Source organism: Callorhinchus milii, unplaced genomic scaffold, assembly GCF_018977255.1.
Source record: "Callorhinchus milii isolate IMCB2004 unplaced genomic scaffold, IMCB_Cmil_1.0 Scaffold1, whole genome shotgun sequence".
In the NCBI taxonomy this organism is placed as follows: Eukaryota; Metazoa; Chordata; class Chondrichthyes; order Chimaeriformes; family Callorhinchidae; genus Callorhinchus; species Callorhinchus milii.
The window spans coordinates 82,256,649-82,275,810 of NW_024704742.1; the positions used below are offsets into that span (position 1 = coordinate 82,256,649).

At 38.9% G+C, this 19,162-nt stretch overlaps 1 non-coding gene across 1 annotated transcript; it reads left to right on the top strand.

The window, feature by feature from the left end:
- Positions 1-17,785: 17,785 nt before the first annotated feature.
- trnae-uuc lies at positions 17,786-17,857 on the top strand. Its single transcript has one exon. It is a non-coding gene; the product is annotated as a tRNA-Glu (tRNA).
- Positions 17,858-19,162: the final 1,305 nt, after the last annotated feature.

Consider the following 19,162-nt stretch of genomic DNA (forward strand, 5'->3'; position numbering starts at 1 on the left):
CATTGGAAGAATAAGTGTATGCATTGAAGAGCTGTCTATTAGTTGAGGTGAAGAAGGGAAAATATTTTTGTGTGATTATTGATCACTTTCAGGAGGTTTACACGTAAAGTGAAGTTGCTGTCAACAAAGCTAATCAATTGCACAGCGCCTCTCAGAGGCACTAGTCAATCAAACTTTAAATTGAAGGAGGTTAATCTAACCTTGTATAGATCACTGATTTAGATTGTTTGGTGCAATTATGAGCACCTTACCTTCAGAATGAATCTGAAGCATTGAAAATGTTCATATACAAACAAATCACAATGATTACAGGTCTCAGAGCTACAAGTTATATAATAATTAATAATCCTTACATTTATATAACACGTTCACATAAGGAGGATGTCCCAAAGTGCTTCATGGGATATACTGTAAAGTGCAGTGACTATGTGTTTTGGATTGCAAATTGAGCTTGCATATGGAGAGGTTTGAACATTTGAGTTTGAATGAGAGGAGGTTTCATTCTGATCCTGATTAGACTAAATGCACAGATGATGTACATGTATGAAGGCATTTTGACTTGTACCATAAGAGCAGAACAGTAAAGGGCAAAGTTCAACCTTAAAAGGTTGTGGAAAGGACTGGATATTGGAAAAATAGTTTTCCCCAATAAGTATGTTAACCAGGCTCCCAAAAGATTAACGCCTTCAAAAATAAACTGACCATAAATTTCCATTAGAACAGTATTGAATTAAACAGGGATAGGTGCAGACTGAGGTGACACATAATCCAGAGGATCCAACACATTCTCTCTGCTTGGTCTAGGGGAGAGAACCAATGTTGTCTTCAGAGTGTATGAAGCCTGGATTGAATTTTGGGGATGTGGGGGTGGATGAATAGTCTGGACTGTTGCTTCCCTAAACTTTGGGGATCAAATGATATCAATGCAGAAGTCTTCCCTCCAAATTGACAAAAAGAGGGCAATTGTTGGCAAAATCTGATAACAACAACACCAAATTGAATTTATATAGCGTTTTTCGCATTAAAAGGACATCCTAAGGCATTGGGCAGTCAAGGGTTTGAACCTGAGCTGTGGACTGGAGTCAAGAGGAGTGGAGGGCAAGTAGTGGTGGTGGTGGGACGATGACCAAAGGTGTGGTCAAAGAGAAAGACCTTGAGATGGGCCTTAAAGGAGGTAAGGGAGAGGGCAAGGTGGAGAGGTTCTGGGATGGAGATCCAGAGGATGGGTGCAGAAAGGTTCAAGGCCCTACCTCTGATGGTGGAGCTGGCAGGGTGGGGAATACTAAAGAAATTGGTTTGAAAATTATTGCAATCAGAATGAATTCAAGTTCCTCATGTCGATCATCTTGTTTTCCCAAAAAATACAGTCACTACACTTTACAGTTAATTATGTGAAGCACTTTGAGATGCCCTCCAAATGTGAAAGGCACTGTATCACATGCAAGGATCATTCCTATTATTATTAATAAGGTTAAAGTGTTTTTCTTATCGGCCATTGACAAACAGCTTTAATGTAGGGTCAATTGTTCGGTCAGTTGGATGTCTGATTCATGCAGAAACCTATCACCATGCTTAAGAGTATCTAAACCAGAGTTCCACATATGTATTGCCACCGACACATGGTAATTTCCCCATGTCTGGAATGTACACTAGAGGAACACACATTGCTTTCCTAATTTCAGAAAATATTAAGCACAGGCTGGTGAGAGCCAAGCCTTGAGGCCTCCAGAGTGTAACTTGGACTACCACTGGAGTCTAATTATTGCTCTATAAAAGAGCAAATAAAATAACAAGTACTAGCATAAATTTTAATAAAGTCAATTGTTGCAATGAAAAACAATCTTACACCTCCAAACGTTTTATACAATTATGCTAACTATTGGAGATAATTTAGTAATTCAGTCAATACAATTTTACTCATGAGATTGACATAATACTCAAAGTTAAATGCAGGAGAGCATCACACTCCAAGTTCCTTCTCAGACATAGCATGGAAAAAGTTACTGTAACTTGTAACTTTCTAGACTTCTAGTAAAAAAGGCACACAAGGGAGTTTTATTATTTTCTGTCCTCGCACATTTAACTGAGGTTAAAGGACAGCATTGCATGCAAAACGAGTTGTTTGACAGGTACATGATGTGCAGATGCTGTGCTGAATGGCAACTATTTACTTATGTTGATTTAAGGAAATGTATTGTATGGAATTGTCAAGATTTACAGCAAAGACAATAAGGACAAAAGTGTCGTCACCTTATTATTGACATGGTCTTTACAGCATGACTTCTTCAGTTCCCCAAGGTGCACCAGATAGCTTGGAAATGTTCTTATTAATTCACAAGGTCTCGACACATTTGTAATTTATGATTTGTATTTAGATAAGGGTAAGCAGACTGATGTGAGGCCTTCATCATTCATGCTATATAAGGACAGAAAATAAATGTGGTTTGTCCCTTGACTGTGACAGAATTACCTCTCTAAAAGGAATTGACTGACCTTTGAATGTCACCAAAAATGCCTAATGGAAACGGAAATGAAAAAAGTATGGTTATCAGATGTTGTCGCCAGATCATATTTTATAAGCAAATGTCACTCAATGAAGTATTGACACTGAAATCTCACCTAATTTACTAACCAAGGCAGTGGTAGTCACATTACTAACATAAAGAACAGATGGGAGATCTAATGCATCTTAAAATTATTTCTTCAAACGTTTATTTATTATGCACTGTTCATAGTGTTGATTTAAGCATTAAAACTAAGCCAATACAAATCACCTTGCTGTCTGTGCAGTGCTGTAAGTGGGGGAGAGAGTCGGCCCTATCTGATATATTGCTATGCTCTGCACTTTGTGCACTAGCAATTTTTCTTTAGGATAAGAATCTGTTTTCAAACTTAGTGCTCATTGAGCATTGCACCAGCTGCTGCACTAAACCCCGTTCACCTCAGCTGCGGCTTGCAATTTCTAAAAATATTACCATTGGCAGATACATTTTTAAAAAAATAACTCCACCAACCAACTTTAATTTTGCACTGAGGTAACGTCTCTTATGTAGAATAAATGTTTCGAAGCTCTTAAGCATTGTGGATCAGGTTATTTGGTTTGAGACAAATTGACCTAAAGCCATTAAACGTGGAGCCAGAAAGCAACTTTAATGACCCTCTTTCCCAGTGGTAATTTAACTCCAGTTTCAAAAATTAATATTGATTAAGTCTCTTCGACCAATACAACACATAAAAGCATCTGGATTCATGCTATTCATTTCTTTATTTAGTCCTGTACAAGTTACGTACTATTAAGCTTGAAAAGCTTCCAATGTTGTACGAAGCAGGAGTTTCCCATCTTCATCATATCCCTATTCAATTTCTAAGAATTATCTCGAACCTTCCTTGTTTTTCAAGCTTCCTTCACGCTGTGGAAGTGTTACATTGATAAGACCCCCAATTAACCATCTCCTCAAAAGGCAAAATACTGCAGATGCTGGAAATCTGAAATATAAACACTCAGCAGGTCAGATAGCATCTATGCTGAGAGGAAAGGGAGTTAACGATTCAGGTCAAAACATTAACTCACGTTAACCTTCTCCTGACTGAATTTCCTCTGATTTATCTTCACTCTATCTTCCTTCTCCCTTAAATGCATAAAGCTTCCTGTAGTTGAGCTTCCTCTAGTTGGACGACCCTTCAAATCATCTTCACCACTGAAAGCATTTCATTGATACAGCAGGTGCCTACTTCCTCCACTTTGCAGTTCAACACTTTCAAATGAAACCGTGCAAGCATGAAACTGTGGAGTGGTCACAAATTAATAATATAAAATATTAATATAATAATAATCCTTGCATTTGTTACAGCCTTGATCATGTTGTCGAGATGTCTTAAAGTGCTTCACAGGATAAAGTGTAGTGTTTGTGGATTTTGTGGGCAAATGCAACTGCTAATTTGCACACAGCATTGTCCCACAAACAGCAATGTAGTGAGTAGCGAATTTTATGTGGAAGATTGTTGACCAGGTCTTTGGGAGAAATAACCTCTTTTTGAATAGTGCCATAGAATCACTGTCAAGAGCTTGTAGCATGACTACAAATATACTGTTCTATCTGTTTTGGTACAATACATGCCTTGACCTTGAAACCCCCTTTTTAAAAGGTTTAATAGGAAAACTTTGTTTCTGGATCAATCCAGGAATAACTTATTACAGCTTTGACCTTGATCCACACACAGCTCCAAAATTCTAATGGTCAAATGGCAACCTGCCCTCAGAAATGTAAACATTAAAAATTGTTTTCTTGAAACCATTTAGTTACCCTTCACAAAGTGCATCAAATTGCTTTGATGCAACCTTGAGAGAATGAACAGCATATGTGTTAACACATTTTTGTTTCCTTCTCTTCGATCGAGTTCTGTTCAAAATGGAAAATACAAATCCAGCAAAAGCTTTTATTCAGCCTGTGGGAAATTTAATCATTTTCCCCTCGTTTCACATTAGATTTCTGTATGTCATACTACCATGAAGCTTCCAGTATGTAATGTTCTGGATAACTTTCATTAGGCCTGCACAAATATATATGATTGCTCAAGCTTTAAAAACTTGAATCCCAGCACACCCTGTGAGAGTTCCTAAACCCTAAAGAACAAGTTATACAATGTTACACAGCAATAATGCAAACAGACCTTGTGGAAGTCTATGTACATTGATACATTCAGCAGAATAGCAATTTATTTTAAAAATTGAGAAAGTTGGATGATAATTTGCCAGAACCAAAATTCAGGAGACCGACAAAAAGTAGAAAAGAGGATGAGATAAAGTAATACTAATAACAACAATTCTTGCATTTGATAAATTAACCTGGCTTTTGGCCACTCAATGAACAGTGGCCCTCCTGAAGTCTCTCTGCCTCTCTCCCTCCTCCCTCCCCACTTTTAAAGCCTCCCTTAAGATCTTTTCTTTTGACTGTGCTTTTGATCACCTTTCCCTCCATCTTTCCTCAGCTTTTCAGACCCCAGTTGGCTACGTGAAGTACTTTGAGACAAACAAATTATATAAATGTACAATTGTGAATGTTGTTTTACGAATATTGCACATTAGGCTACTTTGGATATTCCACCAAAACTCACAATCACCTTGTAATATCCTGTGCAAACATTTCATGGGAGAGGATAAAGACTTTCAAGGGGCCTTTTTTGATTGGAGGATGAGTTGGTTCACTAGAACTGAATTTATACCTCCATGGGGAACATACACCAGTTATAAAAATCATTTTAGGACGTCCTCCTGATGTGAAGGGAGCTATATAAATGTAAATGTGTATTGTATTATAAATAGCTAAAGGATTGAATTGCTCAGATATGATGACATAACTCAAGCAATAAGTTCTTTGCACACACTACTAAATTTATAATAAAAGTACTAATCCTTGCATTTGATATAGTGTTGCATCATGTCATCGAGATATCTCCCTTCCCAGGATATTTGTAAATGTGTACATTTTGTGGGCGAACGGGGCAGCCAATTTGCATATAACAGAGACCAATAAATAGCTATGGAGTGCAAGAGCAATTGTTTTCAGGGGATTTTTGGCCAGGACACCAGGAGAAGCTCCTTCCTGTTTTGAAATAGTGCCTTGGGATCTTTAATGTTTGCCTTAACAGTGAACAGGACCTTAGTTTAATGTCCCATCCAAAGGACAGTACCTCCAACAATGCAGTGTTCCCCTCAGTACTGCCCTGGGGTGTCAGGATTCATATGGTTCTCCAAGTTCCACAACCTTCTGACTCAACTACCAATTGAGATAACCGACATACAGTGACAATTCCTTCACGTTAATTTTGAAGTGGATCTTCAGTGGATGGACCACAAAATTTTAAGGAAGCAGTTTCATTTAAGTGCCAATTGTCATTTGTGAGTTGAAAAAGCTCTCTTCAGTACCCAGCCAGTGCTACTTCAGAATAAAATATCATATAAATGTAATATATAAATTACAATATAAAATGAATTATAAATTGTGCAACCTGCTTAAAATAGCTTCGGATAAATTGGGCACAGCTTTCTATGTTTGCATGTGCATAGTACACTGGGGAAGAATTATCCATATTTGTCATTCACCAAACCCAAGAGAAGTGAGAAATTTTAGCCCTTCTTTCCAGCCACACTCCCCCAATCCATAAGTTGGAAATAGTTATAGCCTCAGAATTGCAAGCGTGTGAAACATCTGCTTGTTCAGAATGATTTATGACTATCTATTCCCTAGTTCCTATGCTACTTGCTTGTGTGAAAGTTAATATGTACGCAGTACATATAATGACATTATTGTAGATCATAGATGGACCTTGGCAACTGGTGTGACCAGGTGAAATGTTCCCAGCGGAGTCGTTTGCTTGTTGCAGCTTGAGAGATGGAGACAAAAAAAACTGCCTAAATCAGTTATATATTAAGCCCAAAACATAAAGCTGCCTTTTTCTTATACTGATAGACACGGTGTGCATTTTCTATTTTATTTTAGATCTGATTGATTCTAGTTCAAGGTCTTCATGCTGGATCAAGAAATTTAAGACTACTTTCAGCACCTTTGTGAGAAACTTTTTCAATGCAATTAAACAAATGGAGAGATTACGAGAATTCTTTTAAGATTTCTTTCTCACACACAGACAACAACAACAAAAAAATTATGCTTATAGAGCGCCTTTCACGTTGGGAAGACATCCCAAGGCACTGGACAGTCAGGGGTCAGGACCCGAGCATGGGGGAGGGGTTAGGTAGGGATGAGGGAAGGCAGAGAGGTGGGAGGGCGACCGAAGGCACGATTGAAGAGCAGGGTCTTGACATTGGCTTTGAAAGGAGGCAAGGGAGGAAGCGAGGCGAAGGGACGTGAGATGAAGTTCCAGAGTGTGGGGGCAAAGAGGCCACCGATGGTAGGGCAGGTCAGGTGGGAGATGGCCAGTAGCTGGAAATCTGTGTTGGGTTAAGGGAAGGTTTCTTCAAGGTGGGGGTGATAGTGGCCATTTTGAGGGGTGTAGGAACAGTGTTAGATGACAGGGAGAGGTTGATGATGTCGGCGAGTAGCGGGGCAAAGAGGTGGAGCTGGGATTTAAGGAGAGGGGTGGGGATGGGTTCCAGGGAGCAGGTGGTGGGCTTCATAAAGAATATGGTGGTGATGATAGAGGAGGGGGTGGCAGGTTCAAATGGAAGGAGGGATGGGTAATGTGGGGGTTGTAGGGAAAGGGTGGAAGTTTGAGGTATTGTTTGAGGCAGAATCCATAATAGCTTTCAAATGGGAACTAGATAGATATATTTAAAAAATAGGAGTAAACTGCAGGGGTATGGGGAAAGGGTGCATAAATGGAACTGAAACAATAGCTCTTAAAAACTGTCAGCACCAATATGATGGGTCGAATGGCCTTCTTCTGTATTGTAAATTTCGATAGTTCTAAACAAACATTGGAATCTGTTAAGAAAGGAAACTGTGCTTAAACCCAGCAATCTCTAATGAGATGTCTTACTATAGATAGGTTAAACTTCTGGACAGTATTGAATGTATCACATTTGGTCCTTTCGGCCACTAATGAGATGCCCATGTGCATCACCAACGGTATGACATGTAACACTGAATGGAATTTCTACCCTAGAGCCCTAAAATGAGCTTTGGCTCCAGTGAACAGAAAATTATTTACTTATGAAGCAGATTTCCCATGAGATTACATCACATAGTTTGGTTACTGAACTTAATCTCCATTTAATAATAATACCCAAAGTCCCAAATTTGAAGTATTTGTGAGTGTGAAGCGTTAAATAAAGACTAGTTGCTAGAATTGGTGAGTCTGAACTCATTTGATTACAATCGCAGCGATTTGTCATCTTCTGGCTCAGGAATCAGATTGCACATTTCATTTTTAGCAAAGCGTTTAAAGGATCGCTTAAAGAAAATATAGAGTGGTCTCAAAGTGGAGAAAGTTGATTAAAATCTAATTTTGTAATGATGTTTCAGGGCAATCCGGAGTATAATATAATAATATAATATAATTTATGTAAAAAAGTATTTATATGAATAATGTAATATATTATAATTAATATATTTAATTCAACACTGCTCCAAAGCCCTACCTTGTGAGATGGGTGTTATATAAGTGCAAGCTGTTATTGCTGCATTTAGCATAGCACTTTTGGACACTGCTGAAATGTCTCAGGTGCTTCATGGGATTTTTTTTAAAAATCCTGAAACTCTTTCAAGTTGTAACAAATAATTTCTTAATGATTTGGAAATAATTGGTCATTTTCCTGATGAACCTGATTGTTATCGATCCACTTGGTCTTAAATTCTGGGCAGCGTTCCACATAAGGCCTTGAATTGAATCGACTACGGAATCGGATTTCTCCCTTTACGGTCTCTCATCGCCAAAAGTGCTAGGCATCATGTGCACTGGAATGTCAGCATAGCTGTGGTCAGGAATCTTTTACACCAAAGGCTGGAGAAATGTCACCTGTACAGTGATTGTTCTACTTTTGGGCAAAATCCTGAGACACTATAATTGTAACAGACCTTAGGGACATTGCAGATGAAGAAATTTAGATGTTCACCATGAAAATAGTGGCAGTAACAAAAATAAATGGGCTTTGACTGTGCAATTGTACAGATTCACAATATGAACTTTACAAACTTAAAATAACTCATGGATATTAGGATCTACTTAACTCTGATTCCTAAGAATCACAATTTTTCATTGCAGGTTTGTAAGGGATGCAGTGTTTTCAGGTTTCTGTTCAGATTTACAAAATTATACAACTTGTGGCTTCGAGTGATATTAAGTCCTTTGAGTGTGTTCCAGTTGTTATGTATTCTCCATGCAACATATTAGTAATATCTGAATTTTAAAATATTGACACTTTGTTTATTTGTGTTTTGCAGAAAAACCTTGGAGGAGCTTCCATTTGTGATTGGATGCTTGTCAAGTTCTTTCCTCTGTGGTAAGATATCCACATGTGTTTCTGTTCAGCTTATTGACATTATGGGGCTTTCATTGTTTGTTCCAGCCTTACTCAAGAACATGCGTTTGACTGTCATGTTGGGAATATTTATAAGGAATTATAGAAATTTACAATGCAGAAGGAACCCATCAGGCTGCACTGGCTCTCAGAGCAAGTTGTTCATTCAATTCCATTGTTCTCTGCCTTATGCCGATATTTCAAAAGAAGAAAAATAATCATAATAATCCTTACATTTGATATAGCTCCTTATCTCATCTTCAAGACGTCTCAAAGTACTTCACAGATTATACTGTAAAGTAAATTGACTGTATATTTTGTGAGCGGAATAACAATTGTCATTCAGTTGGGGAGAGGAGAACTGAGACTGGATGGTCTGCTGATATTCTTAGTTGGCTTTACTACAATTCTCAGTGATATTACACAACAATCATAATTTGCATTTTTATAGCACCCTTCATGCTGGTTTCATCTTGGAGTGATGAAAATTAGAGGTGTTTCAGCCGGGATAAAGGGGAGGTGACAATAGGCACGGTCAAATAGAAAAGTTTTCAGGTCCATTTTGAAGACTGGTAAAGAGGGGGCAAGGCAGAAGGATTGAGGCAGAGAGTTCCAGAGAATCAAGATGTCATGGCTGAAAACATGGCTGCTGAGGTGGAGCAGAGGGTTTGAGTGATGCACAAAAAGCCCAAACTGGCCAAGCAAAAGAGATGGGAAGAGGAGTGGAGTGCGCAAAATTTGGAAAGGTAGTAAGGTACTCGGGCATGAAATGATTTGTAGGTGAGTGTGAGGATCTTGAAAACGAGCTGTTCTGTGACAGGCAGCTAATGGAGGCTGGTAAGGATTGGGTGAGAATGATGCAGAGTTTGGTACAGGTGAGGATACGGGCGGTGGAGTTTTGATTCATTTATCAGTGAATAAATATTTATCACTATCATTTGTCGGTAGTCGTTTGACATCCAACAAACGTAGATTTGAGCCCTCACTAGATGGATAGTGGGTACTAGGAACTCCCTGCAAGCTTCCTGGTGGGCAACGTATCTCAGCATGAAATGTGTGAGAGCTTTGTCACTGTCTTCCTAACTTTAGCTCGAGCACACGTGACTTCCCAAATAAATAGTGCATTGACTAGCAATTGACCAATAATGCACTATAAACTTGCAGCTGGCAAATTCAGCCAGATTGTTTTACTTTAAGGTCAGAAGTTCAGTAACTCAGAGTAGATTTATTTTGCATAAAATGAGTGAATCTACTGGCGTCTTGAAGACATCAACGCTTAGTTATTGCTCTGATATAATTTATCAGGTTAATAAACTTTTGGAATTTATTTTAAACTGAAGCACATGAATGTTTGTTGGAGGATGAAATACTGTGGTTAACATTTCCTATTTGGTAATAAAAGCAGATGTTTCTCTTGGCATATGAGCTCTGCTTGTTTTTTTACGTTGCCTTATGGAATTTGATATAATCTAGTGTTATTGCTGCATGGATCAAATGGCACACTCCTTTGTATTGTCATTAATCCAGAATAAGACCTCTGATTCTGTTCAATTTCAGAATCGTAGAGTTAGAGAACAGAGGTCCAAAATTGTCCTTATCTTAGCCATAACATCATTTACTTAATATTTAGGATTGGGGTGGAATTTTCGAACAGTCTTAAATTCTCCTTAAAAAATTCCCAATTAAGACTGAATTTGAGGCTTTTAAAGATTCCACAGAATTTTAATTTTAAGACTTAAATGTTTTTCTGTCAATATTCAGGCGATGTTTGGTGAAATGAACTTCCTTACTTTCTGTTTGATCATTATACAGAATTAGAAGTCTTGTGCTGCATCATCCAGCTGAGTGAAATCTTGACCAGGATTGTCAACCTGAAGTTTTTTACAGCAGTGTGGATGTCATGCTGTGAGAAACATGGCAAAATATTGATTTGTTGTTAGCCACAGTCCAATTAGTTGGTTTGGGTGACATTCAATTACTGGGAAGCACTATGTATAATTAATCCTCTTTATTCTAATGCAAGCAAGTTCATCTCCATATGAAGTATCCCAAGAAACACATAATATTACAACAAGATTATATTTGTATAACGCCTTTCACGTCGGGAGGACGTCCCAAGGAGCCGGACAATGTACAGCATTTCAGACCCGAGCTGGTGTCAGGAGGAGAGAGGGGAGGGGAAGTGGGTTAATTAAATTAATAATAATCCTTGCTTTTGATATAGCACCTTATATTGAGACATTGTCAAAAAGTTTACTCTAAAGTGGGGTCACTATATTTGTAAGCAAACAGGCAAGTTCATTTGTCTCACAAAGAGCTAGGAAGTTAGCCCCTATTTTTTATTTGGGAGATTGTTGATCAGTATACAAGGAGAAACTCCCTGCTTTCTTTTAACAGCATCATGGGATTAGTAGTATGCAGTGTCCACCCAACGAGGTAGACAAGAGTTTAACAACTCATCCAAAGGACCATACCTCCAACAATGCAGTCCTACCCGAGTACTCCACAAGGACTGCATTGGAGGGTTAGCTTATCTTATGAGACTATATGAGCTCAAAGTCCTGACCTGGCTTGAATCCACAAACTTCTGATTCAGAGGTGAGAGTGCTACCAACTGAGGCAGACTGACATTAAAAACATACAGATCTTTTTCACCAGATAAGTACAGGATCATATTGATACAATATATATTGTACTTCACCTAAATTAGATATGTCATTTTGGTTTATTGTTATTGATTTGTTTGAAAATGTTTGCAGATACATACACTATCAACATATTGTATCAAACCAATTGCATTATTTTAGTCCTAAGGGATTACTTTACAAAATCAGCCATAATAGAATCATGTTCTATATAAAGAATCACTGGCAATGTAGACAGCTCTGTTATGAAATACAGTTTGCGCTGCATGACTATCTGTAGTGCAACAGACAACAAATTTGATCTCTTGTCCTGTGTTTTTGAAATTGTTCAAAAAACATTATTTTACAATCTGTGCTGTCTGCTACTATTTCATCATCACCTTTGGGTACCTGGATTCCACACATGGAAATTTTGAGCGTGCAAGTCAGAGTCTCCTCGTGATTTGGCCCTTCTACTTGGCAGTGAATACAAAGATATTTGAGAAATGTCCCTAAGGTGACACATAGGTTGCTCTTGTAAAGGTGGCAGATCAGACTATTTCAAGACTGTGCCAAGACCTTTGGTATTGCTGCTCCCATATACCCTTCCTGACCTGAATTATTTAGCTGTGAATACACGATGAATATTCATTCTTGGAATATTAATTCACAGCATCGACAAGCCCTTCACATCTTATCCTCCAAGTGAGCAGATAACAACAATTCAGACAGTGAAATCCTGTGTATGTTGCATACAAATGAAGCCTATTCACACAATGGGGATAAACCATTCCCTCTGCCTGTTCCTATCCCTCTCAGGGGACTCAAGGGGTGCATACTAAACATCTGTCTTCCTGATAATTATTTGTTCCGGTGTATAAATCTGACCGTAATTTTACATGTGTTGACCTGTGGAGGATATGACTCAATGATGGTCCTATATATTTTTGACCAACGCTTAGACTCCCAAAGACTTTCTTTGTCTAGGTTCCTGACTTAACCAATCCAAATAAAGGTACAGTCAACAGAGTGAAAAGTGTTCCAAGTAGGTTGTGACAACAAGCCCATCTTCATGTGAGACTCCAGCACATCTATCTACCAATATGTTATTAAGTCAGTACAGTGCAATAAACAATGTCTGCTCGCTACATTTAAGAGTAAATCACCCTGTTTTTATGAATTTCAGACCTATTTTTGATAACTGAAAATGACCAAAAGCACAGTCGAAATGATAGGTCTTCATAACTCTCTGTGTAAATATATTGTTTCTGTCCTAATATTACTCTTCACAACTTATCTCTATGCTTTGGTGCATCTGAACATACTGAACTGTTTGTTTTATCTATCCTGGTAAGTATCATTTATATGATACAAATTTACATTCATACAGTATCTTTCACATTGAGAGGATAACCCAATGTGCTTGACAATCCTGGCTTGGCACCTGTGCTGGGAGGGAAAAGAGGAATGAAAGCACAAAGAGGTACGTCTTGAGGCAGATCTTGAAAGAGTGAGTCGTGGGGACTCCAGGTGGAGGTCCAGAGAGTGGGACTTATATATATTCATAAAACTCCCTTTGAGTGACCTCTTATTCGAGATTGATAATCTCTAGTTTATCTAATTGTTCCTCATAGCCCACAAAATACACAGTCAATTCACTTCACAGTATATTCCGTGAAGTGCTTTGAGATGTCTCAAAGACGTGATAAGGCACTATATCAAACCCAATTATTATAGCATATCCCTCAAACATTTGGGGATCTGTTTCATCCCTCTCCTTCACACTACCTTGAGATCCTGGGTAGACCTCTACATTTTGGCAACCATAACACGATGCAATACTCTCAGTTCTTGCCTGAAGACAGCACTGTACAGTTTGAGCATGATGTCCGGGGAATCTAAACTTACCTATTTTGCTGGAGCAGCTCAGCACCGTGTTTATTGCTGAAAGTGTTTGTATTTGTATATATTGTGCTAACGGCCCATGTGTACATCAATTGACTTTATCCTCCAGATAATCCACACGGCTCTGCACAACTGTTGCAAACAGCTGATTCCACATGGGTTGCAACCAAGCCTTGTGCTAAGTGCTTGGCTCGATCCACAGTTTTTTTTTATATGATTTCCCTCAGCTATATTTTCCTTTTGCTAATGTAAGTAAATAACAGCTTGATAAGCATTACATGTTTTCCTCATTTGGAAGACTGGGGCTTTCCACGCTGGACTTTCATCTCCAGTTCCTGGGTTTTAATCCAGAAAGGTGTATAGGATGAAAGTGCTAGTACCTCACTTCCCAGCAGATGCAACGCCACATCTCAATATTGTCTGAATTCCATTTCATTTTGTGGAACTCACTGTTTTGCTTGCCGTTGATCTCAGTTAACTTGCTGCTCTCATTTGTCCTGGAGAATAGATTGCTTGTCAGTCAGAAAAAGTAAAAAAGGAGGGAGCCCAAAAGAGAGAGCAAATGTGAACAAAATAATTTAAAGGAATGGGGACTTTATCCTTGCGGCCTCGATAAATTCTGCTTTCCCATGCGGCATAAAAGCACACGGAAATTAATTGACGGCAGGCATCGATTGTGTGCATTGAGCGCTGCCAGTATAATCAGTATGGTCTGCGTTGTATAGCTTCTGACAGTTTTGTAGCTCTTTTACCGTTCATCCTCGTAAAGTCTGGTCATAATCTTAACACTGAATGCAAGTGTTTGATCTTAACTTGTTACAAAACTTTCACAAAAGGGCCCTTTTCCCTTTTTATCCCTTTGATCAAAATAAAGTCTAATTCACCTCAGATGCTGCAAATTTGTGGTGGGCCCGAAGGTGAGGAATTTATTTGTTAAGATGATTACTGTATTCTCTAGAGTTATTGAACATTGTTTTCTGTCCTATTCATTTGGTGTCAGCCTGGCTCAGTTGATAGCACTTTCGGCTCTGAGTCAGAAGGTTGTGGGTTCAAGTCCCACATCAGTCCATGGATCCCATGTTGTCTATACTGACACTTCTAATGTGGTCTTGGATGTACTACATTGTAGGAGGTTGAGTCCTTTGGATGAGATGTTAAAACAAGGTCCCAGCTGCTTTATTCATGTGGATCTTAAAGATCCCATAGCACTATTCGAAAAATGAATGCAGGTTTTTGCTGGTATCCTGGAAAACAATTCCCCCAAATGAAAATATACTGTTATTGCATTGTTGTTTCTTTCTGCAATTCACTGGTTAATAATTGTAATAAAGCTAACCTGCTGTGAAAAAGCACCACTCGGTAAACATAAAACAATGGAAGGTGCAGATCCATTTGTGATCTGTACTGAGTTAACTGAATCCTGTAGCTCAGTGGTTAGAGCACTCGCTTTGCAAGTGAGAGACCTGAGTTCAATTCCAGGCAGAGGGCGAAACCTTGGGCAAGTTTTCTTACTCCACACGCCTAATAATAATCCCTCCAAAAACACCAAAAACAAAAATAAATTGGTCATTTTCAATCTACGACTGTTTGTGGGACATTGCTGTGCGCAATTGGCTGCCGCGTTCGCCCACAAATATACAGTCAATTCACTTTACAGTGTGTTCTGTGAAGCGCTTTGGGACGTCCTCCCGTTGTGAAAGGCGATATATCAAATGCAAGGATTATTATTATTACTATCTCAGCCGTCACAATAGTTTGGGAGCGACAGTTGTCTTCTGTGCCATTGGGGAAAGGACCATCAGCCAGAGTTCTTGCTCCTAATCACCAATCAAAGATCCTTAGTAGACAGTTTACATGTGTCGTTTAAGGCAGGCAATGAGCTCATCTCGATCCACATCTGATCAATAACAACAAAATTACATTTATATAGTGCCTTTCATGTTGGGAGGACATCCCAAAGTGCTGGGCATGATGCCCAAAGGCACTGAATCAAATAACCAGCAATACTTTGCCCCCAATCTCTGAAACTCTCTTCTGATATCCATCTGCCTCTCCTCCTTTCCCTCTGCTTTCAACTCTCTAACTACTGAACATATCTCTTTGACTACGCATTTAACCACATTCTACCTTCCCCCATGCCTCCCTCCTAACAAACTGAGACCTTGTAAAGCATTTTGAGACTTTCTCCTATATAAGTGCAACCTGTTGTTATTGACCTTTCCTAAAGCTAACATCAACTGTGGTGAGGTGGTGAATGATCTGGAGGATCCCTTTAAGAAAGTTGTGGTGTTAAACAGTATATTTTGTCAGGCAACCTTCCACAATTCTATTGTGATAAATTCACATTCTGGAACATATTTTTACTTCTTTTCCCCCTCTATTCAATCACCGTGTTGACTGCTGTCTATAGATACAATAGAAGACTTATTTATTGTGCTTATTATATTTCCAAGCTCTATTTTCTTTGTCCCAAGTCCCGTAAAGTTTTTTTTTCAAAACTTGCTGTTTTATTATTGAGCCCTTGACAAGTTCAGTTTTACAAATTACCAAATGCTGACTTTGTGGATGATATCTTTCACCTCTCATTATCAACTAACCAAGGGCATTTTGGGGTAAATTGCCTCCAGTCAATTTATCTTCAGCCTCTGATTGATAGCAGCTCCTGTGTTCGCATTGAATGTGATGGACAACTTCCAGTCATTAATACCAATCACACTTCCTTACGCTGCTCAACTTTCAAAAATCTAAATTCTGTCTCAATCCCATCAAATTGGCTGTGATCATCATCTTGTTTGATTGAAGGCTATCTTACTAAGCTCTTTCTTTTTTAAGAAAACTGGAGAGATCCCAATTTTGTTCAAACTTCAGATCAGAAAAAGAAATTGCCTTAGACAGAGAGTGCTCTCAGAAGTATTCCAGGAATACTGCACTGAGAATTATTTTGTGCCACCTTGCAGGTTTAGAAGAAGGAGTCAGAAATGATAGGCTCACAAGGTCTTTTACAGCACTGGATAGCATCTGTAACAGTGGTGGGATTGGTTGCCGAACAAGGGAGAGAGGAAAGGTTAGGTGACCAGAGGCCATAGGTTGAAGAGGTAGGTCTTAAAGTGGGATTTAAAGATAGATAGAGAGAGATGGAGAGATTGAGGCAGGGAGTTCCAGAGGTTAGCGGTACAGTAAATGAAGGCTCGGCCATCAAAGAAGATGCAGAGGGATTACAGGATGCGCAGAGGTCTGTCCCATCTGATTGAAGGGGGCGAGCAGAGGAGTGGGGTATAAGCAACTTAGAGAGGTAGGAAGGTGCTTGGGAGTCAAGGGATTTGTTTGTCAGGGTGAGGGTCTTGAAATTGATCCTTTTGGAGACAGGGAAGCAGTTGAGCCTGGTGAAGATTGGGGTGATGGGTAGGCAGAGTTTGGTGTGGGTGAGGATATGGGCAGTGGATGACCTGATCTTTTGGATAATGGAACTGGGAAAATCAGTGATCAGAGTGGATTTGAGAAATCAAAAAAATCCCCCTTGCAAAAATGTCCTTATGGATTCCTTCAGTTGTCCCTTCTACCACAGTTAGTTTTTCAGATATATTTTGTGTAGATAGGCATGAAAGCACCTTTCCAGGTTCAGTACCAATTTAGGCTTTGTATTGGTTCTATCTGATTTTACTGGGAATGCTCCACTGACTTCCTTGAAGCCAATGGACTTGTTCTAGAATAGAATTGTATACATACCAATACCTCTGAAGAAATGGAACGGGGGTAAAGAATAGCAATCTACTACTGTATTTAACATCGTTTCACTCTGGGATACTGCCTTCAATGACAAAAAATTCCCTTCGATCCTTCATAGCCAAGCATTAGCCAACAAGCCACGAATCACTGGAACTCTCTTCCCAAATCTCTTCACCTTGTGTCTGCTTTCAAATTCCACTTAATCAATTAATTTTGTTCAACACCTTTAAATTTCCCCTCCTCTCCTCACACTTGTTGATTCCTGTCGTCTCTTTGAAACACTTTAAGAAATTCATCCTGCATGGGATACACAATGTAAAGGCAAATTATTGTCCTTGTTGCTGCAAAACCTTGCTCGACCCCCTCCTTCAGGAGCTTGGGATGATATCCCAAAGACTTCCTCCTAGACCTGTGTTTGAAAATCTTTGTTGCATTGTGGAAAAGTTTGGACTTTTCTATTTGTTTATTTTCAGTGGTGTGCAAACTCCATAGTGTGATTATCTGCAGGATTCCTGGTTGAGTTTCTCTGGCCTAATCCATGGTGATATTGTGGAGTCCTGTAGCTCAGTGGTTAGAGCACTCGCTTTTCAAGCGAGAGACCTGAGTTCAATTCCAGGCAGGGCGAAAGCTTGGGCAATTTTCCTTACTCCACACGTCTAATAATAATTTTCAATCCATGACTGTTTGTGAAACATTAATGTGCGCAATTGGCTGCTGTGTTCGCCCACAAATATACAGTCAATTCACTTTACAGTATATTCTGTGAAGCGCTTTGGGACGTCTAGAAGACGTGAAAAGCGCTATATCAAATGCAAGGATTATTATTATTATTATTGCCAATTATAATGGCTCTTGGGCCACACTAACTCACATCAACTAATTCTGAACAGACCATGAAACAAACATGGGACTATTGCCATCAGCTTGACTCAGCTACTATCTGGATAAGCTTGTCAGTTATCAGGGTAACTAAATTCTGTTTCTAATATTGAATGAATGTGGAAGGATTGTACCAAATAAAGCAGAATGCCTTGATCATGTTTTCTCTTGAGAATAGTGCAATTGGATGGCAAAGAAAATCCCATGAAAATACATAAACATTAAAAACCAGAACAATTGTAAAGCTTCAAAGTAGATTAAATATTTAACAGAGAATTATTTTGACAGTAATTTGTTTTATGTTTGATATTTAAAATGCAAATCAATGATAAAATATCTTTCATAACCAGAAGGATGAAATGTATACATTTTTAATTACAGTTGTTTCTTCGACTGTCTTCAGCCAGTAGGGAAAATATTAATTAAACAAAGAAAATGAACAAAATCATGTTGAGCAAAACATGTGATATGCTTTCCCAAATAATGCATTTGATGTTTCTTTGCAAAATGGTTTTAGCATCACATCTCTTGACAATACAAGATGAATAAATTCAAGTTCATTACAGTTTAATAACTGAAAAGTTCCAATATTTCCACTTCAAACTGCATTATATTGTGGTTATCAATTTAGTCAATCTATTAAAGAGAACAGAATCTAATGATAGCTCCATATTCTCACCCGAACTCTTCGGCCTCCTTTCAACCACGTTGGCTCGGGTGCTCCATCCCCCACTTATTGAGCACTGGCTGGCTTCATGAATCTCCACCAATATTCTCCCCTTTATCAGTGACGAGTTTTCAGCCATTCTGCCCCGGTCTCTGGAACTCCATCCTGGAGTCCCTCCAACTTGTTCCCTCTCGCCCCTTGTTCAAAGCAAGTGTCAAAAGGTGCCTCTTTGACTATATTTTTTGGCCATCTTTCCCCATTTCCTTCGGCTTCCACTCCCAGCTCAGGTGCCGATATAGCATTATTAAGCATTTTCAGACATCTTCCCGACTTGAAGGGTGTTGCTTCAATGTAAATTGTATTGGTTTGTAAAATCCAAATTCA